The following is a 22,919-nucleotide window of genomic DNA, read 5'->3' on the forward strand; positions in this document are numbered from 1 at the left end:
CGCGGTGGCTCATGCCTGTAATCCCAGCACTTTGGAAGGCCAAGACGGGCGGATCACGAAGTCAGCAGATCGAAACCATCCTGGCTAACACGGTGAAACCCCGTCTCTACTAAAAATACAAAAAAAAAAAAAAAAAAAAAAAAAAAAAAAATTAGCCGGGCGTGGTGGCAGGTGCCTATAGTCCCAGCTACTTGGGAGGCTGAGGCAGGAGAATGGCGTGAACCCGGGAGGCGGAGCTTGCAGTGAGCCAAGACAGCACCACTGCACTCCAGCCTGGGGGACAGAGCGAGACTCCGTCGCCAAAAAAAAAAAAAAAAAAAAAAAAGGTAGCACATCCTTAAAACAACCCCATTAAAAATCAGAACCGGACCAACGCGCATGTGCGTTTACGTAAGTATAAAAATGTTGCATGAGTCATGGCGAAAAGCATATCTCTGCCTAACATTTTCAGCAAGAAGGAACAAATTAATATGTCTGCATTGTTTGTTCTTATGTAACCAACTGGTTTAAAGTCAATGCCCTTATATTTAAGAAGTGTTTTCTGAGTTTGGTTTGTTAGAGCAAAACAAAAAACAAAAAACAGAAAGTACAGCAACAACAAAAATGAGAATGATCGAAGTTGCAAACACATTTTGGGATGTTATAAAGCTTTGAAGACAAGAAGAAAAAATAGAGAACTGTGCAAGTATTTCCTTCTCTCGTTACACATTTCTTAAACTACTTATTGAGATATACATTTTCAAGCATCCATTTAAAATGCACAGATCTATGAGATTTGAAAACTGTATACATTCCTGTAACTACCACCATGATAAAAATCTAGACTGTTTCCACTTCCCCAAAAAGCCCCTGCCCCTCCCCAATCAATCCCTGCTTCCCTCCAACTCCTCACAATGACCTGCTTTCTGCCACACAGTTTGCTTTGTCTTTTCTAGAGTTTCAGATAAACAAATTATACAGTAGCCAGCCTTATCCACAGGGGATATGTTCCAAGACCCCCAGCGGATGCCTGAACCACTCCCCCCCCAGTACCGAACACTATATATTGTTTCTTCCTATACATGCATACCTATGACGAAGTGTAAGCTACAAATTAGGCACAGTAAAAAATTAACAATATTAACAAAATAGAACAATTATAACAATAGACTGTAACAAAAGTTATGTGAAGTGGTCTCTCTCTGTCTCAAAATATCTTATTGCACTGTACTCACCTATTTTCTGACTGTAGTCGACCTCAGGTAACTGAAACCTTGGATAAGGGGGGACTATTGAATGTTCTTTTGGATGTGGCTTCCTTCCCTTAGGCATCATGGCTGTAGCGTGTCTCAGTACATACAATGACTTGAACTCTGACAAACTGCTGTGCACAGCAGTCGATGCTCAAACTCCCCAAAGCTCCTCCAGGCCCAGAGCTGGCCAAGCACTCAGCCCCATGGCTAACGAAGGCTCCTTGACACAAGCTTTGTACTGAAGCCATTCGCCCCACCGGCCCCTCCCAGGCATGGTTTCCCAGGACTTGTCATAAGAGCTTTCTCAAAGTAAAATTGCTTTTAATTCTTAACTGAGAGAAGGAAAACAAACACACACCCAAAGCCAGTGCTGTGTAAAGCTCTTAAGGCGCAGGGTAGAACATGAGGAATAACATGATCCTGCAGTTTCAAGTAAGTTGCAAAGCAGAAGGCATTCGAAATAGAAAAGGAAACATTAAAAACCAAACCATTTGGGAAGGAGGGCTGTGTGGTTGTTACAGGACGTCCCAGAAGAGAGAAGTGAAGGAACCAGGGGTCTGCTGCAGGAACTGTCTCCGGCCGCTGCCTCCGTGGGGCCAGGCGCCCCGACTATACGGCAGGGCCAGACGCCTTCAGCGTGCCTACCTCCCACGGCAAGGAGAGGACCAGTGAAACACGGACATGAGCACGCCCGGGCAAGCACAGAGAACTGTGCAACTGCAAGTGGGTGCTGTCATTAACCAGTGAACTGAGAAGGCTGCTAAGGCCAGGCAGGGTGCTCAGCTCAGTGACGCCTGCCCTGCAGGGCGCTTGCGGCCCCTCATCTCACCAACCCATCTTAGACACCAAGAACTGATCAAAGGGACACTGGAGCCATCCTCCCAGCATTGATGTAGCTTGATGTCACCTTCCAGACTCATGTAGGCATCATTGCTTACATGCGCAGACACAGAGAATCCCAAGTCCCAAGTTCCAAATGACTAACGATCAGGACCCTGGTGACTAGAACGCCAGTGGGCTCGTTTCCGCCCTCCCTGCCCGGCATCGCTGCCCAGGACACTACCTGTGAGGCAGGGGCTGGCGTCTTGCTGAGGGGAGGGTCCAGCCTTTGTCTGAGTTCCAGGTATTTTGGCAAGAGGCCTCCCTCAGTCTCAATGAAAACAAAAGCCTTTGGGGGAAAAAAAATCTAAGATAACTTCCAGGTAACAAAGCTGGTGCAGTCTGTGCAGCTGCACTGGAAGAGCAGGTTTGATTGATTGAAGTGTACAGATACTGAAATTCAATGAGTACATCAAAAACAACATTTGATTTGATTGAATATTAGATTCTAATCTTATAAAGAAAGACTTTCTTCCTGAGTTGATTCAGGAGCGATCCCCAAATAATTTCTCAGCATAGAGTGATGTAAGTCCAGGGTTATGTCCTGGGAATGGCCTGGGGCTGGAATCTAGACCAAACAAGTATTCTTTCTGTGGAGGCTCAGAGTTTTTACAGGGGTGGGAGTGGGTTAAATTTGAAAGTCTGAAGTAGGCAGGCTCCATTTTGCCACAGGCCTGGCACTTCCTGTCTTATTCTATAACTAGATGAGGCTTTAGGGCAAGATGCTGAGCCTGTCTCCTGTAAGAAACAGCTGCAGTGAGTGTTCCACAGCGGGGTGAACTGCTGACTACCAGCCCATCAGGAGGGGAGGATGGTGTTGACCAGCAGGCCCCACATCCCACCTCCTCCTCCTGACCTCACCGCTTCCCTGCCTGCTGCCCCAACATTGGCTGAAACCTCCAGTGGAGCTAGCCTCTCCCCACCTCTCCTCTGCCCTCTGCAAACTCCTCAATAACACAGTTTACATTTAATCTGCACACTTTCCTATGTGTCATTCACTTTTTAGAGAATATTAGTATGTGAGGACACAGTGTCCCTTCTAAAAACCACTAGTTTTAATCTGTGGTATGTCCATTATCTTGGCAATCCTAATTTTTAAAATAAGCTCATTATAATTTCCTCTTTGACCTGCGACTTATTAGAAGTATGTGTTAGTTATCTGTTTCTGATTTCTATTTAATGACACTGTCATCAAAGAGTCGTCTGTGTGATACTGATTTTTTGAAGTTAGTTGAAACTGGCTTTATGACATAATATAAGGTCCTACTTTGGAGATGTCCCATGGGTGTTTGAAAGGATGGTGCATTCTCTAATGGGTCGGTGCAGTGTTAACAAGGGCTCATTAGATCAGCCTTGTTGACTGTTTAAATCCTCAGAAGTCTTACTAGTTTTTCCTCTGTGATAAGGAGAAGCGTGTGGAAACCTCCCACTGTCCTAGGGGATTTGTCAGTTTCCTCTTTTAATTCTGTTACATACAGTTCAGCCTTATGTGAGCAGGTGCATAAACAAGTTCAGAATTGTTACATCTTCTTATCAGTGGCTCCTTTATTACCAGTGGTAATAAAGGCTTTTTTACTTTCTTATCCCTAAGAAAGACTTTTCCTTTAAAGGCCATCCTCTGATATTAATATACCCACACCAGCTTTCTTTTGGTTAGTATTTGCCAACCATGTATTTTTTCCATTATTTTATTTTCAATCTTTCAATGTTCCTTAGGTGTGCTTTTCATAGCCAACATATAGCTGCACTTTCTAAATTGAATCTTTCAGTCACTTTTTTTTATTATTATACCTTAAGTTCTGGGGTACATGTACAGAATGTGCAGGTTTGTTACACAGGTAATCACGTGCCATGGTGGTTTGCTGCACCCATCAACCCATCACCTACATTAGGTATTTCTCCTAATGCTATCCCTCCCCCTCCCCCACCCCCCAACAGGCCCTGCTTTCAGTCACTTTTAACCAGCATGCGGCTCATGAGAGTTTCCGTGATCATTGCTCTCTCTGGGGTTCTACCTCCCACTGAATTCCATACTTTTTGAACTCTTCCTTCTTTTTTTGTCCTGGGAATTTCTTTTGTGTGTGTGAACTCAACTAAAGATTGTTTAGGATGATATGTTTTACTTCTAGGTTTAGCTTTTGTTGTGAGGAGCTTTTCGGGAAATGTGTAGTGGGCCATGATTCTGGAATCAGAAGTTCTGGCCGCCACCCTGCCCGGCCCCGAATCAGCCAGCAGAGGCGCCTGTGACACTGCCAAATGCAAGGCTCTTTGTTTTCTTTTCTTTGTATTACTGCTATTTACTTTTTTTTTTTTTTACAACTTTATTGATGTGTAATTGTCATAAAAAAGCCACACATATTTCAAGTGTGCAATCAAAGTTTTGACACACATCTGTGAAACCACGACCACCATCCATATGATGACCATTGATCACTTTTCCTTCTGCCTCTCCTCACTCCTCCCTCAACACCCTCTTCTTCCCCAGGCAACCTTTATCTGCTTTTTGCCTTTTCTAGAATTTCATATAAATGGAACCATGCAGTATGTCTTCTTTTTATCTGGTCTTTCCCACTTGGCATGATTATTTTGAAATGCACCCATGTTGTTGCGTGTGTCAGGAATTCATTCCTTCTATTGCTGACCCGTGTTCCACAGTGCGGCTATAAGGCAATTTGTTATCTATTCACCTGCTGATGGACATTTGGGTTGTTCCCAGTTTCTGGCTTCTCACATAAAGCTGCAGTGAACATCCATGTATAGGTCTTTATACGGACATGTGCTTTCATTTGTCCTGGATAAATACCGAGGAGTGGGATGATGCTGTATCAGATACACAGGATAGGGGCATGCGTTCAACTGCTCAAGAACCTGCTCTCCATTCTCTTCCTCACTCCCCACAATGTATGAGGTCCCGCTGCTCCACAACCTCCCCAGCACCTGGTACCACCAGCCTTGTTCATGTTAACCCTCCCAGTGTCTGTGAAGCAGTATCGCCTTGTGATCTGGATTTGCATTTCCCTCAGGGCATATGATGTTGAGCATCTTTTCATGTTTTTTCCATCCGTACATCTCTTCTGGTGACGTGTCTTCAAGTCTTTTGCCCATTTTTAAAAACTGGGTTGTTCTTACTATTGAGTTGTAAGGATTCTTTGTATATCTTATATATAAGTCTTTTGTCAGATATATGTTTTCCAAATAGTTTCTTCCAGTCTGTGGCTTGCCTTTTCATTTTATTACCAAAGTCTTTTAAAGAGCAAAATGTGTTTTTTTTAAATTTTATTATTACTATTTTTTTTAGATGGAGTCTCGCACTGTCGCCCGGGCTGAAGTGCAGTGGCACAATCTCAGCTCACTGCAACCTCCGCCTCCCAGGTTCAAGTGATTATCCTGCCTCAGCCTCCCAAGTAGCTGGGATTACAGGCGCCCGTCACCATGCCCAGCTAATTTTTTGTATTTTTAGTAGAGACAAGGTTTCACTATGTCAGCCAGGCTGGTCTTGAACTCCTGACCTTGTGATCCACCTGCCTCAGCCTCCCAAAGTGCTGGGATTACAGGTGCGAGCCACCACGCCTGGCCAGGTGATGTGATTCTTATGCCTAGAAAATCCCACAGTCTCTGCCCAAAGGCTCTTAGAACTGATAAACAACTTCAGCAAAGTTTCAGGATGCAAAATCAATGTAGAAAAACCAGTAGCATTTCTATACACTGACAATGTCTAAACTGAGAGTCAAGTCAAGAATGTGATCCCTTTCAAAACACCACAAAAAGAATATAATACCTAGGAATACAGCTAACCTGGAAGCCAAAAGATTTCTACAGTGAGAATTACAAAATACTGCTGAAAAAAATCAGAGATGACACAAACAAATGGAAAAACATTCCATGCTCATGGATGGGAAGTTTATCATAAAACTAAACATATGACCAAGCAAACCCACTTTTAGATACCAAAGTGAATGGAAAAATTATAGTCACACAAAAGCCAGTATGTAAATTTTTTTTTTTTTTTTTTTGAGACAGAGTCTCGCTTTGTCTCCCAGGCTGGAGTGCAGTGGCAGGATCTTGGCTCACTGCAACCTCCACCCTCCCAGTTTCAAGCAATTCTCCTGCCTCAGCCTCCCGAGTAGCTGGGACTATAGGTGCATGCCACCACGCCTGGCTAATTTTTTGTACGTTTAGTAGAGATGGGGTTTCACCATGTTATTAGCCAGGATCATCTCGATCTCCTGATTTCATGATCTGCCCACGTTGGCCTCCCAAAATGCTGGGATTACAGGCATGGGCCACCGCACCTGGCCTCAATATACAAATTTTTATAGCTAGAACATACCAGTCATAATCTCCACAAACAGAAAACAACCCAGATGTCCTTCAACAGTTGAATGGATAAACAAATTGATCATGCATCCATATCCATACAATATTACAATTCAGCAATAAAAAGGGACAAACTGACTGGGCGCGGTGGCTCATGCCTGTAATCCCAGCACTTTGGGAGGCTGAGGGGCAGATCACAAGGTCAGGAGATCAAGACCATCCTGGCTAACACGGTGAAACCCCATCTCTACTAAAAAATAAAAAAAAATTAGTCAGGCATGGTGGCAGGTGCCTGTAGTCCCAGCTACTCAGGAGGCTGAGGCAGGAGAATGGAGTGAACCCAGGAGGTGGAGCTTGCAGTGAGCCCGGATCGTGCCACTGCACTCCAGCCTTGGCGACAGAATGAGACTCTGTCTCAAAATAAAAAAAAAAAAGGGACAAACTATTGATTACACAGTAACTTGGAAGGACCATAAGTGCATTTAGCTAAGTGAAAGAAGCCAAACTCAAAAGACTGCATATTGTATGATCCATTTATACGTCATTTTGGAAAAGGCAAAGCTACAGGGATGATAAACAGATCAAGGGTTTCTGAGGGCTGAGGATTGGGGACTGGAGAATGATTTGACTACTAAAGGGCAACATGAGGGAAATTTTTAAGTGATCGAACTGCTCTGTGATATAAATTTGCCAAAATCTACTAAACTACATACCACCAGGAGTACATTTTACTCTATACAAATTAAACCCACCCATACCCACACCCACACCAGAACACTGGGGAAACCCAAGATGGACTATAGACTATGACAAATGACTAGCTGCACTCCAAATTAATGATATAGCCATGCTGATGGGGTAGGAAATAAAGGAGCTGACCTAAGTAACTTTAGAGAATGATGTGTCAACTGGATACTGAGAGGCTAAAGACAAAAAGAACTTTATACAAACACTGTACTTCAGTTGCTACATTTCTCACAGAGTTACGGGTTAGCAATCTGAAACTATTTTACATGTATACCAGGGCTGTTTTGCCATGTTGGCCAGGCTCTAAATACCTTGTGGATAATGAGAACCAGGTTTCTTACCATCAGAAAAAGAAGTTACACATAAAAGCTTAAGGCTAGAATGAATCCTGTGGTGCTGGGTTGGAGTTGGAGATATCAGATATCAGGTAACTCACACTTAAAAGTACGTACATTTTTATATTTGTATACTAATCCATGCACAAATACTTTCACACACACAGATCAATAGGCGGATAATGAAACAACATAAATATGTGTGTATATATGGGTTAATACATATAACATATGTTTATCTGCCCTGTCTGCTGGGAGAGCTAAAATCAGTGTCACTACAGTGGCTATGAACACACTTCAAACCCAAATCTTGATTTCTAAATACCATTCTATAATACAAGAAGCCAGGTTCTTCCTGAAGAAGTGGTTGATGCCAGGACTGGGCAAGGGCGAATAGAAGGTGAACCTGGAGCACATTGTGGTGCCAAAAAATATGGAATTGCTCAAGAATTAAAAATAAGGATGGGAGCTCCTGAAGGGCACAGAAACCAACTGAAAAGAGCTCTTGACAGCTAGTAAGGGAACTGTGTGAGTAACAGCATAAATAACCGTAGGATTGGATTATAATCCAAAGAATAAAGTAATTGTCTATAAACCCACACTGACACAAATAAGTGACTGAATACAGTAGTCCCCCTTATCTGTGGGGGATACGTTCTAAGACCCCCAGTGAGTGCCTGAAACTGCAGATAGTATTGAACCCTATATACACTATGATATTTCCTGTACATACATATATACCTATGATAAAGTTTAACTTATAAATTAGGTACAGTAAGAGATTAATAAAATAGTGATAAAAAGAGTAATTATAACAATATACTGTAATAACAATTATGTGACTATGGTCTCTTTCTCTCCCTCTCAAAATATCTTACTGTATTATACTCATCTGTTTTAGGACCAGGGTTGACCTTGGGTGACTGAAACTGCAGAAAATAAAATGGTGGATAAGTTGGGGGGGGTGCTGCTTTAAATGCAAATTGGGGGAGAAAAGAAAGCTCTTCCTTACAGAAGAATTCCAATTAATAAATACTGAAAAACTGAGGGAAATAGAGAATCACCATGAGAACTCCACAGTAAGAGTTCCTGTAGGGAAGATGTACTAATGAATGCTAAATTATGATAAAGAGTCATTAAAAGGTCATACACTGACTAAGTAATCTCATTTGAGAGATTCTAACTTAAGGAAAGATTCAGCAATGTGACATGTTCATTGAAGTGTTCTTTGCAAGAAAAAAAAAGGATAAATGACTTGTGCTCAACACTCGGAAAATGATTCAGCAAATTAAGCTATATATACAAAATGGAAAATTAAACAGTCATTAAAAACTTAACTTATAAGGGCTACTTAGAAAAGAAAATAGAGAATGTGCGATAATTTTGTGTATTCTACAATTAAAGAGCATTTACAGCAATATTAAAAAACATTGAAATAAAAAAACAATAAATAATACTTTTTGTTTGTTTGTTTGTTTGAGACAGAGTCTCACTCTGTCGCCTAGGCTGCAGTGCAGTGGCGTGATCTTAGCTCACTGCAACCTCTGCCTCCGACATTCAAGCGATTCTTGTGCCTCAGCCTCCCCAATAGCTGGGATTACAGGCAAGTGCCACCACGCCTGGCTAATGTTTGTATTTTTAGTAGAGACAGGGTTTCGCCATGTTGGCCAGGCTGGTCTCAAATTCTTGGCTTCAAGTGATCCACCCACCTTGGCCCCACAAAGTGCTGGGATTACAGGCATGAGCCACCACGCCCGGCCAGTGTTTTTTTAATAGTCAAAATTGTTCCTCTCCTCTAATTGCCACATAAAACAGTTAAATTATCTTCATAATTTAAAAATATTTGGAAAAAAGTTGGGCTTCCTTTTATATACATGTAAATCGTAGGTCATTCTGTCAGGAATTCCAACAAACCACCAGCTCCAGAAGGGGCCATGGCAATCACTTCTTTGTAGTCCATACAACGTTTAGGTGCAAGTTCTGACGTACAGAAGAATCTCAGTGTTTGGATCCTGACTGTCAATATTCCTAGTTGTTATATCAAATGGATGGAGTCTTTTTTCTCTTCAGATGGCAACTTCTATTTCATCAGTGGGGAACCTGCACTTCTAGCCCCACCTGGCAGTAATGAGGCTGTGCTCCCCTCCCACCAGAGCAGGGTCAGAAGAGGCCCACTAAGTCCCAATACTTAAATAAGGTCCCGAGGCCCATAATATAACACCCAAACTGTGCAGAATAAATAGAAAATTACTCCTCATATCAAGAAGCAGAGAAATCTCTATTTGGATGGGACAAGGCAATCAACAGAGGCCAACACCAAGACAGCAGAGAGACGCACCAGTCAGGACGGCTGTTCCTAAAGAAGCCAGGAATAACACTTGCTGGTGGGACTGTGGAGAAAAGGGAGCTCTTACACACTGTGGTGGGAATGCAAATGAGCACAGCCCCTGTGGAGAGCAGTTTGGAGATTTCTCAAACAACTAAAAATAGAACCACCATTTGATCCAACTATCTCACTACAGGTTATCTACCCAAAGGAAAAGAAATCATTATATCAAAGAGACACCTGCACTTCTATGTAGTGCTGTTCACAATAGCAAAGACATGGAATCAACTTAGGTGCCCATCAGTGGTGGACTGGATAAAGAAAATGTGGTACATATATGCCATGGAGAACTATGCAGCCATAAAAAAGAACAAAATCAAATCCTTTGTGTAAATGGATGGAGCTAGAGGCCACCATCCTAAGTGAATTAATGCAGAAACAGAAAACTGAATATTCCATGTTCTCACTTATAAGTGGGAGCTAAACATTAGGTACACACAGGCACAATCATGAGAATAATAAACATTTGGGGGAGGGGAGCAAGGGTTGAAAACTACCTATTGGGTACCATGTTCACTACCTGGGCAAGAGAATCAGTAGAAGCCCAAACCTCAGCATCATGCAACATGTAACCAACCTGTACATGTACAGCTTGGATCTTAAAAAAAAGTCAGTCAGGTGCGGTGGCTCATGCCTGTAATCCCATCACTTTGGGAGGCCAAGATTGGTGGATCATGAGGTCAGGAGATCGAGACCATCCTAGCCAACATGGTGAAACCCCATCTCTACTAAAAATACAAAAATTAGCTGGGTGTGGTGGCGCGTGCCTGTAATCCCAGCTACGCGGGAGGCTGAGGCAGGAGAATCACTTGAACCCCGGGAGGGAGAGGTTTCAGTAAGCCGAGATCACACCACTGTACTCTAGCCTGGTGACAGCGAGACTCTGTCTTGGGAAAAAAAAAAAGAAAAAAAGTCAAGATAAACAGGAAAAAACAAAACAAAACAAAACCAGCAGAGATGTTAGCATTACTGACAAGGATTTCAAAACAGGCACCATAAAAATTCTTCAAAGAGCAATTACAGACATGCTTAAAACAAATGAAGAAACTGAAAGACTCAACAAAAATAAGCAGAAGATATAAAGAACAGCAGAGGGAAATTTTATAACTGCAAACTACAATAACAAATAAAAAAACCTCGATGAATGAGTTCTAAAGCAATACAGAAAAGGCAGAGGGCAGAATCAGAGAACTTGAAAATGGAACAATGGAAATTACACAATCTGGGCACCAGAGATAAGAGACTGAAAAAAAGAACAAAAAAAACAGAGCCTTAAGGACCTGTGGGGCTATCCCAGGATAACAGGTTTTCCATCTCTTCTTGGGTTTTAGAAATTGAAGCAGAAATTATAAGAATGTCAGATGTAGTTCTCAAAATACGTAGAGGAAGTATTTAGGGCAAATAAATGATAACTGAAGGATGGTATGGGCCCGATGGGAGGGAGGCCTCTGCATGCACTCACGCTGGGAAAATGTCAACATAACGTGCCGAGAGGATTACATATGCAGGGCTTGTGTGCTACAAACTACAACATGCTTGGTTCTATTTTCTTTTCTTTTCTTTTCCTTTGTTTTCCTCTTTTCTTCTTTTCTTTTCTTTCTTTCATTTTTGAGATGGAGTCTCGCTCTGTTGCTCAGGCTGGAGTGCAGTGGCGCTATCTCGGCTCACTGCAACCTCCGCCTCCCAGGTTCAAGCGATTCTCCCACCACAGCCTCCCGAGTAGCTGGGATTACAGGCACTCACCACCATGCCCAATAATTTTTGTATTTTTAGTAGGGACAGGGTTTTACCATGTTAGCCAGGCTGTTCTCACGCTCCTGACCTCAAGTGATCTGCCCACCTCCGCCTCCCAAAGTGCCCAGCTTTGGGCTTTCTTTTTACCTCCCTTGTATCCTGGCCTGGGAACCAGAGGACCTGCAGTTCTGTCAAAAGACAGGAAGGAGGGAGGGAGGGAGGGTGAAAAGCTTGCTCTCTGTTTCATTTGTACCCACAGAATTTTAATTTATAGAGGTGATTAAGTGACAAAATGGAGAGGCTAATGCCATTGAAAGGATTTTTATTACTTAAAATTTCCAAGAGAAGGGACACACCAGGCCGCATGGGACCACATGAAGAAGCACCGGTGTTGCTCTGGAGGCAGAGGGGAAACCGAGGCCAGAACCATTCTTGGGGTTTCTGAGCGAAAAGACAAGGAAGGCAGGGTAAACCACTTAAAACCAGCTGGCATGAATAACTCTGGTGGGCTTTGAGGCATAAGGGCTGTCCTCGTTGTCTGGTATCTGGCCCTGGGCTGATTTAGGACAGGGAGAACATTGGCTTTGTGTGTGAGAGTTTAAGGAGGTTCTTTCAGAACATGGACTTGGGCCGGGCACGGTGGCTCAGGCCTGTAATCTCAGCACTTTGGGAGGCCAGGGCAGGCAGATCACCTGAGGTCGTGACCAGCCTGGCCAACATGGCGAAACCTCATCTCTACTAAAAATACAAAAATTAGCCGTGTGTGGTGGCAGGCGCCCGTAGTCCCAGCTACTTGGGAGGCTGAGGCAAGAGAATCACTTGAACCCAGGAGGCGGAGGTTGCAGTGAGCTGAGACTGCGCGATTGCACTCCAGCCTGGGCAACAAGAGCGAAACTCTGTCTCAAAAAAAAAAAAAAAAAAGAATATGGGCTCTGGATCGCAGGGGAGATGTGAACAACATTGGCCATTAATTTGGCCCTATGATGAATGGATGCCAAACAGACTCTCTTTGACCAAAGTTCCAGCAAGAGGAAAGCCCAGCAAGGGCTATGCACACCCAGTGGCAGCAGTGGCCTGGTCAGCGACAACAACAGATCCCAGGGAGGCCACACCAGCCCAGCAGGGCGATCTGCTCAGAGTACAACCCAGGCAAGCCAACGCCCCCCTGCCAGGCGCAGGCCATGTCAGCAGCCTGTGTGTCTCCTGGCCCTCCACCCAGCAGCAGAAATCAGCCTGGAGCTAGGGTCTCCCAATCCTCCACCCAACAGTGGAGAACAGTCTCCACCCAGACTCCGCAGCTCCAGGCCCTTTCCAGGGGCAGAAGGTGGCCCAGACAGCTGCTTCTCTCCCCCAGTGACAGTGGCAGAGGGGGTACTTGGAGAACAGGCCAGGGAAAGTGCTCTCTATCCTGTGGGTCAGGATTCCCTGCTGACCTGCTGACATCACCAACAGGGATCAAAAGAAGGCCCAAGCAGAAGCAAGAAGCCAACCAGGATAGCACTGCAAATGCTCAGAAAACTAAACTGTCACTGGAATTGTAGCCAACAAAATAGGCTAGAGCTACATGCTAAATCTAAATAGGGCAAATGCTTGCTACAATAGAAGATCTAAATAGGGTCAAGAGTCTTTTAACATAAGATCCAGAATGTCTACACTATAACTAAAAATCACTTGTCACACCCAGAATCATCAAAATCACAACCTGAATGACAGAAAACAATCCATTGATCCCAACCCTGAGAAGAACCAGACGGAACGACCCAACAAAGATTTTGAAGCAGCCACCAGAAAACCGCTTCAATAAGTAATTATCAATATCCTTGAAACAAATGAAAAAAGATAAAGCTTCAAAAAAAACATTATGAAAAAGAAGCAAATACAAATCATAGAATTGAAAAGTGTGATGATGGAAACGAAACTGAATGAATGGATTTGACAGCAGAATGCAGGGCATAGAAGACAAAATCAGTGACCTTAAGGACAAGCCAATAATTTAAGATCTAACAATCTTAACATATGTATACACCAAACAAGACCTTCAAACTACATAAAACAAAAATGCAGCTCAAAAAAGAAACAGAAAAACCCACAGTTATAGTTGAGGACTATCAGCAATAGATAGGACTACTAGACAGATTATTAGCAAAAAGAAAGAACAACTAAATAACGTAATCTAAATGGATCTAATTGACATTTATAGAACAGCCCACTCAACACCAGCAGAATACACATTTTTTTAATGTCCATGAAACATTCACCGAAATAAACCTCCTGGGTCACAAAACAAACCTCAACAATTTAACACAACTGATATCATACAGAGTATGTTCTCTGATTGTATTAGAATCAAACAGGAAATCAACAACAGAAAAACAAGAAGAAAATGCTCTAACAGTTGGAAATTAAATAACATATTTTCCATAGTTCAAAGAGGAAGTCTCAAGGAAAGTTTTAAAAATACACAGAATTGAATGAAAATTAAAATGCAACATATGAAAAGCTAAGGCCACCTACATGATCATACATCTGCAAACCTAAGCTCCTCCACTGCTCAGTCCTCCAGTCTCTGAACAGTCATCCAAGCCAGGCCCTTGGGTCTCCCTTGTAACCCATCGCCCTCCCATCCCCTTGGATTCCAGTCAAATCACACTCACCTCTCTGTCCCACTGCTGCTTCTGCGTTTCAGGCTATCACCCTCTTCCACCTCCTAAGCAGTGTGCCAGCCTCCTCTAGCCACAGTCCTCTCCATCCCCAGAGCACCATCAGATGAGCTTCCCAAAGGCTCCCTCTCACCTGCTTAGAGTCTTTGGCGGCTCTCCAGTCTGCCTTCCAGTGCCCTTTGTCCCTCTGGCTCCCTGAAGTCCACAGGTCAAGAGTACTGAACCACTGCACAGCAGACACACATGCAGTCCCTTCTGCCCGGGCCATCCCCCTTCCCAGTCCTGCTCATCATTTCAGGCTCAACTTAGGTATTCTTCCTCCAGGAAACTGCCCTGGCTTCAGCGAGGGAGGCCTCCTGAGTGTTGCACAGTGCTGTGTGTTCACTCTTCTGTGGCATTCATTAGGCTGGGTTATAATTGCCTGTGATCAATTCTCATTCCCCCATGATACTTGAATGCACGGGCACTGAGGTGGACAGAATTTTGGCCTCCATAACCTTCACCCTCCTGGTATTATGCCCATGAATATGTTATGTTATGAAGCAAAGAAAACTGCAAATGCAATTAAGGTTACTAATCAGTTGACCTTAAAGAGAGTACCCTGGCTGGGCTGGATGTAATCACATGCTTAGAAGCAGAAGAGGAAGGCAGTGAGATGTGGCAGAAGCCAGGGATTCCCAGGTGTCAAAGAGCTGATGCTTCCCTGCTGTCTGTGGGCTGGAGGGGCTACATGCAAAACTGATGGTACAACAGAGAATTCCATGCATGGGCAAGAAGCTGGGAATATGAGCTGCATGCGTGTGTTTGGGAGTGGGCTGGGGATCTTCCTGGGGCCCCCTATCAAACTGAACCCCTGGTGTGCTGCAGCCAGGCCGTCAAATGCTGTCCACAGAGACTACAATCCATCTGTCACTGGCTCCACCAGCTGTGCGAGTGTGTGAGCTGCAGGACCTTCCTTTCCAGTGCTTGTGACCCTGGCTTAGTCCTGAGAAAGGTGTGGGCTTAGTCTGCCTTCTCATCTGCCTGTCATTGTTGTGTTCGCACCCACTGCCTTCTCCTCACAGGTGTATCCTGGCTGTTCACAGGACCCTGAATGTGTGTCTGCCCAGAGCACTTCATGGCCCCTGGGAACCCAGGCCTTCCTTTCTCTCTCATCCTCTGGGCAACCTAGCAGTGCTGCTGCCTCGGGAAGCCCTCTCAGTCCAGATCCACTATGATGTACTCCTTTCTACACTGTAAAATTTACTCGTTCACTGCCTCATGCTGAGTCTCTGCTCCATGCCAGGCCCTGTGCTTTGCACTAGGGACATGAAGAAAGATGCAGGGTCCAATCGCATCTCCATAGGGGCACACTGACCTGGAGAAGCGACATAACCGCTTACCCTGATCCCCCCTGTGGAAGGCTCCCCGCTTCTTCACCACCCAGCCTGAGTGCAGGATTTGAAATGGTGCATGTGAACGCAGCGGTGCCCGGCACGTTGTCAGCCTGCTGCACAAGGTTGGCTGCAACCATTCCACCCTCACACTCTGGATAGATTCAGGTCTGTCGTGCTCCTGCCCAGAGAGGGCTCTAGCCTGGGGGCATCTTTGTGCTCAAGGCACAGGGAGGAAATGTGGATAACATGAAACAACTGCTCTACATATAAAAGAAAATGCATTTCCCTATTTACAAATTTAAATATTAATCTCAGCACACACATGCATAACCCTGTATTCTGCCTGTACTTGTATAATTTCTTCTGGCACACTCACCATGTGTTAATATGAAGGTTTGTTTTGTTGCTTAAACCTAAAAAGCAAATGCAGCTAGTTTCTGTCGCCCAGTATTTGCCAATCTGCAGCCTTCACGTTCATTACCTCTTTTGATCTTCCCAATTGCTTTATGTATTACCCTCACCCCCAGTGCTGAATCAGTAGCAACATGGTATTTTAGAAAAATGAAAAGACTTTTCTGGAAGAGTCGCCACCCAGCCATGTGTCTGTGAGTCAGGGACCTGACCTGCCTGAACCTCAGCTTCCTCATCTTGAGATGGAAGAGAGCACACGGTATTATATGTGTCTCTATGAGTTCAACCAAACAGCAGGAGTAGAATACTGGCAAGTAGTGGGCATTCAACAAATACCGGATCCTTTCCTCTTTTTAGTTTCAACTCACAAACTGAAGTGGTCAGAACTCAAGCCCATGCCTTCTGCCTCAGGGCTTGTGGCCCTCACACTGCTCCAGGTTGGCCCTGGTGTCCCGCCAGGCCCCACATTACCCCCTGGAAGCCAGTCCTTGGTGTTGACAGGGCAGTGCTCACCGCTGGCAGACTAGACTGCACGTGGGAAGCACCTACAAATCCTCTCAGCTCCGCGGAAGCACAGAATCCACAGGCCCACCATGAGTCCCCGAGGAGGTGCTAACATTTCCAGAGCTGCAGCCAACAGCTCCAGCCTACCCGGGACTGGCTGTTCACTTATCCACACGCTGCTTGTCCTTTGTTTCATGGGAGGCAAGGGCATGTACATTTTACTGAGTGTGCTGTTGGTTAAAAAACAAAGCCACATCCACTGACAGACAGGGAGTGCGCTGCAAGGGGAATGTTACTATTCTGCTAGCATTAGGGGACCAGGAACTAGCATTTACGCTTTTACTGCAGGTGACTGGGACCTAAGATTCCTTTTTCACTGAACCTCGCAGGAACTACTTCCCCTCCCTTCCCCAGCCCGGTGATCCAGCTGGGCAGACAACAATAACTTAGTAGCGACCACATGCCTGGCATTTTACCTTATTTAATCCTCACCCCTGGATGATGATGCTCACTATTCCCATGCAGACTCAGCTGCCACAGAACCACTGGAGAGCCCCCAACCTGAGCAGTGTGGCCCTGCTGCTCTGAGACGCGGACCCTGCTCTTCAGGGTGTCTGCAGCCCAGGTCTCAGAGGCCTGCTTCTTCCTGGCCCTTCTAGGCCAGCCCTGGTCCTCTTTGTTTGCCAAATATAAGTGACAGTGGTTCTGAAATATTACTAATATAGCAAGAAATGTGAAAATTACTGGTAGAGGAAATAGAAAGAAAATGGGCTCAGCTCCACTCTCTGCAGCTTATTCACTGTTGTACAGTTAGCCATCCTCTCTGGGCCTCACGTTTCATCTGCAAAATGGGATAGCCATTCTCATCTCACATTGCTGTTGTGAGGGTTCAATTAGGTGGCCGGAACATAGTGGACTACTGCAGTGAACTGCGATGTCCTTCCCATGTCTGCAGGCAGTCCACATGCTGTGGGCTCAGAACAGTTACATGGCGTGGCAGCCCTGAGCCGTTGCTGCCAGGAGAATGGTTTCCACTTGGACCACAACAAACAGGAGGCTCTCCCTGTCTACCCTACACAGAAACCCTCCCATTCACCAGCATGGATGCCTCCAAGACAACATAAGTACTTACAAGAATATGGCATTACAAGTATTCTAGTACAACAGAAAGAACAAAAGTTCATGTATTAACATTTATGTAAGAGGTTCCACGTATTGTACAGTGCCTTAGATTAAAAAATCAAAAAGACTATATAAAAATCAAGACCTGGCAATTTAATGGAAAAAGAATAATAGTCTTTTCAACAAATAATACTGGAACTATAACCATATGCAAAAGCTACAAAATACCAAAATAAATAAATAAACCCCACCAAATCCCCAAAACCCCCACATCACACCATACATAAAATTAACTCAAAATATATCATATACCTAAGTGCTAGGACTAAACCATAACACTCATAGAAATAAATATAGAAGAAAATCTCCATGATATTGGATTAAACAAATAAGATTCAAAAAGCTCAAACCATGAAAGAAAAAAGTGAAAACCGAACTTCATACAAATTACAGGCTCTTCCTGTTTGAAAAACACTGTTAAGGAAAAAGCAAGCCACAGGTTGGGAGAAAAGATTTGAAAAAATATGTATCTGCCAGTGAATCATATCTAGACTATGTAACAAACTCTTACACTCAGTAATAAGAAGATGAACAACCCAATAAAAGCATGTGCAAAATTCTGTACCAACACTTAACCAAAAAAGATATACAGATGGCAAATAAGCACATGAAGTGATGCTCAGAATCACTAGTCATTAGGGAAATATACATGAAAACCACAATGAGAATTGCCAAAACCCAAAAAGCTAAGGATACCAAGTGAGGCAGGACACAGAGTGACTGGAGCCCTGCACTCAGCTGGTGGGAACATACTACCACGTGACCCAGCAATTCTGCTCCTAGATGTTTACCCAAAAAAGTGAAACCTATGTTCACACAAAGATTTGTAAGCAGATGCTCATAGCAGAAGCAGTCATGATAGACAAACTGGCCACAACTCAAACGCCCATGGTTGGTGCATGATAAACACATGGCAAGGAACCACAGGCCACTCCTCAGCCATGGAAAAGGAGTGGGCTGCTCACACTCACAACAGCATGGTGAGGTCTCAAGGCACGGTGCTACGTGAAAGCAGCCACACACCAAAGGCCACGCACTGCACGATCTCATTTCCATAGGGCTCCAGAACCAAGGGAAACCTAGAGCGGCGAGTGGCGGAGCAGTGGGCATTTGGCAGGGAGGGGGACTGACCAGGTAGGGAGCAGAGCAAGGGCTTTTTTAAATAATACAAAAGTTCTTTTGGTGATTGTGGGGATAGTTATGCAACTGTGCACATGTGTCAAACTCATCAAACTGCTCAGTTCAAAGTGAATTCTGCTGTATGTAAATTCAATCTACATAAAGCCAAGAAGGAAAAAAATATCCCTGATGTAATCTCCATAAGATAACCAGGAGAGGAGCCACAGAAGAAACTAATGGGGGAGGGCATGTCCCCTGAACAACTGCATAAGCCTGGCCACGCCTAGACTGCCTAGAGGATGGGGACTGCCCAACCTCCCGCCACAGGAGGAGAGGCCACGCCAGGAGCCACAGACTGGGGACAGAGGAAGAAGGAGCAGAAAAATCCTGACTCATAGTATTGTTAAGGAGCCTCACTAGTTCTTCCTTTCCCAAAAAAAGGTTGCTTTTTTAAAAAAGTAGAAAGGCAATAGATGTTTTGTTATGCAAGCAAACAAAAATGCAGAAGGATATGAAATAACAGTGAAATTTCCTCTCCACCCTTCCCTGCCCCAGTCCTGCCTCCGTGGCAGGGCCACACCCTCGCCTGCATTGCTCCCATTTGGCAGGATTCCTGTCCAGGTGTCTCCGTGCTTGCTTACTGAGAAAGGGCCCAAAGCCATTACTGGATTTAGTCAGCAACCCAGGGGCTCAGAACTCATTCAACAGTCCTTGTCTTCTTGATGAAACCTCAAATCAAAGGTTCTCCAGGGCCCCTGTCTGTAGTGAACATCCCCCTCCTGACCATATATTTGTGAACAGCAGGCAGTGGCTGTGGTCAGGCAGTGGCTGTCGTTAGGCAGTGGTGAGGCCCATGACCATGGGTGAGCGCATCCAGAGTATCTTCACTCTCCCTTCTGTGCTTCTGTTTAGTTCAGTGAAAACTTAGTCCAGGTCAATAAACAGCTTCTACATAAAGCAATCATGTCCACGGCAAACTGGGGCTATATGTCCACCGCGTGAAACCGACAGACTCAGGTTCAAAATTCTGAAACTGTACCCACTGATAGCTGTACCCACAGATGATGTGCCAGTGCCTGCCTCGACCCCGTCAGGGTGGTGGCTGGCCCATCTTCTTCAGACCCTGGGGGAAGGGGAGGCCAGCCTGCGGGCTTCTTAAAACCATAATAGGACAATCTCAACTCCAAATTCACTCTCCATCTAGGTCTCACCAGGTCTTGTCTCTTCCCAGGCACAAGACCAGCCTGCCATCTTAGAAATCCTTGTGGCTCTTCTCGCCTGCTAAGTTTGGAGAGGGCCCCTGGGCATTTGCAGTGACAAGAGCCTCCCTAGGCCCCTTCTGGGTGGGCTGATTCAAGGGGCAGGGGACTGGGACCACATCTGATCGATCAAAACAGAGGCTCAGGCTTTCCTCCTTGTTCAACTCCATTCTTGCTCTGTGGACTGTCCTGAAGGCAAAGTAGAGAAGAGTTTCTTGCCTGCCTCCCACCCTGCCCGGCCACGTTATTGAGGCACACGGAGCAGCTCAGACCACCTCAGCATCCCGGCACCTGCAGCCATGCTCGGCTCCCAGCACCGTGCCCCAACAAAGCAGAAAAGAGTCATGGCAGGCACAGGATAAAGGACTGGAAAACAGGCCAAGGCAGTTGACAGTCAGGTGGTATTTACTCATTCTCCATAATTCAATGATTCATTCAAACATTGTTTATGGGACACCTACTGTGTGCCAGGTGCTGTGCTAGGTAATGAGGATGTGGAGAAAAAAGGCCCCAGAGAGGGCAGCACAGGACGGGGCTCAGATAAGGAGGCAGAGAGTAATACAGTTTCAGGGGACCTCCCCTCCCAGGTGAGCCAGGGCAGGCAGGAGAGGCTCTCTGGAGACAGGGAGGCGGGGAACTGAACTTGGGAAGATGAGCAGAAAGAGAAGGTACAGTAGACGGAATACATGGTGCTAAGGACGTGCTAGCAAGAGAAACCTGGCGTGAAACCACAGGTGGACGGTGTCCTGGGAATGACCAGAAAAGGTGAGATTAAGGCTTGACAGGCAGGCAGGAACCAGGTGCAGGGGCTTTGCACGCCACACTCGGGGGTCTGGCCTCAACCTGCAAGCCACTGCCTGGGATGCCACTGTCCCGTAAACAGGGAAGTAAACCAACGCCTTTCTGAGGGAGAGTCTCCTCTGGTGGGAGTGTGGAAATGGACATTCAGAAGGTGGGGACAGGGAAGCCCTTGTGTCCAGGCATGGGAGGGTGGCTGCTGGAGGGGTGCCCCGAGCTGCACCCTGAACAGCAGCAGAACCTGCATAGCCACCAAGAGAAGGAGCTGGGAGTCCAGGAGAGGGGCCCAGGGATAGACATGCAGGGGTGAGCAGGGGTCTGTGTGTGGTTTGCTGGGGGCCAGGAGGGCTAACCTGGCTCTGGAATGGGCTCCACCCTGGCTGTGGGCTCCACCCTGGCTGTGGTCCTCAGCCTGCCAGTAGGCTCTGTGCCCTTGGGCAAGGGCTCTTAAGCAAATGAACTAGAAAGGGCTGTGGTCAGTGACCTTTGTTTTACACTTCAGGCGCAGGCTTGGTGAGGCCTGAGTCACAGCCATCCTAGCAAACTGTTGAACCCAAGAAGGGAGGTCATGGGACCCTGATTTATAACCAGTTGGTAAGAAGCACAGGTCACAATCTGGGGCTTGTGATTGGGTCTGAAGTGGGGGCAGTCTTGTGGGACTGGGCTCTTTAACTTGTAAGATGTGGTGCTAACTACAGGTAGGTTGTGTCAGAAATGAGTTAAACTACAGGACACCCAGTTGGTGTCTGCTGGAGAATTGCTTGTGTGAGGGAAACTCTCCACATCTGGTCACAGAAGTGCTCTGTGTGCTCTGTGAGAGCAGCAAGAGACAAACACTCTTCCTACTGAGCCTCAAGACCACTAGGTCAAGGCTGAGTGCTCGGAAGAAATAGTATTCAAATAAGCATTGTCACATTTACATCAATTCTCTTTAGATATTAACATAAGGCTGGTGCGGCAGCTCATGCCTGTAATCCCAGCTGAGGTAGGAGGATCGCTTGCACCCAGGAAACACAGCAAGACCCTGTCTCTATAAAATTTTTTAAAAATGAAAAAAAAAAAACGTAAGCAGTTGGCAAACTGCAGTCCATGAGCCAAATCCAGTCGCCACCTGTTTCTGTAAGTAAAGTTTTACTGGAACTCAGCCATGCCCCTTCATCTGTGTATTATCGATGGCTGCTTTGGGTTCTGTGATGGGCTGAATTGTACCCCCTCCTCCAACTCCTGTGTCAAAGCCCCAGTACCCAATGTGGCTGCATTTGGAGACAGAGCTTTTAAGGAGGTAATGAAGGTTGTATGAGATCATAAGCATGAGGCCCTCATCTGATGGAACTGGTGTCCTGGTAAGAAGAGATGCCAGGGACATGCATGCACAGAAGTAACATCATGTGAGGATGCAATCAGAAGATGGCCGTCTGCAAGCCAGGAAGAGGGCCCTCACTAGAAACCAGCCCTGCCGGCAGATCTTGGATTTCCAGCTTTCAGAACTGTGAGCAAATAAATTTCTGTTATTTACACCACCCAGTTTGTGGTATTTAGTTGTTATGGCAGCTGAGCTGACTAAGGCTACAATGGCAGAGTAGAGTAGCTGTGAATAGCCACACAGTCAGCAGAGCCTAAGGTACTTATTATTTGGCCCTTCACCGAAGTTTGCCAACCTGTGATCTAAATGTTCATAGCTAGATATTGGTAAACATTCAACAGGCAAATACGGCTCAAATGAGTTTAAATGTATTGCTATTTTAGCCATTTATTAATTATTAATATACATGTATATTTGCACCCCTGCTGTACACCCAGAACAGTGAATCATGCAGTCACTAAATATCTGCTTAATCTTGTCCTAGTTACTACAGTCACAGGGATGTATGAGAGACAGCCCCTGCCCTCGAGGAGCTCACAGTGAGTCAGAGACTTAAATCTTAGTTTCATAAAAGCTTCCTGTTCCATAATCAATGAGTCTGCCTCTTTTCTACATTG

The 22,919-nt window shown here is 45.3% G+C and overlaps 1 protein-coding gene across 3 annotated transcripts in view; it reads right to left on the reverse strand.

Annotated features, from left to right (window-relative positions):
- ARHGEF4 (Rho guanine nucleotide exchange factor 4) overlaps positions 1 to 22,919 on the reverse strand; it is a 200,656-nt gene that overhangs the window by 127,488 nt on the left and 50,249 nt on the right. The gene's annotated exons all lie outside the window — the stretch shown is intronic.

The sequence above is a fragment of the Pongo pygmaeus genome, chromosome 11 (genome assembly GCF_028885625.2).
Source record: "Pongo pygmaeus isolate AG05252 chromosome 11, NHGRI_mPonPyg2-v2.0_pri, whole genome shotgun sequence".
NCBI lineage: Eukaryota > Metazoa > Chordata > Mammalia > Primates > Hominidae > Pongo > Pongo pygmaeus.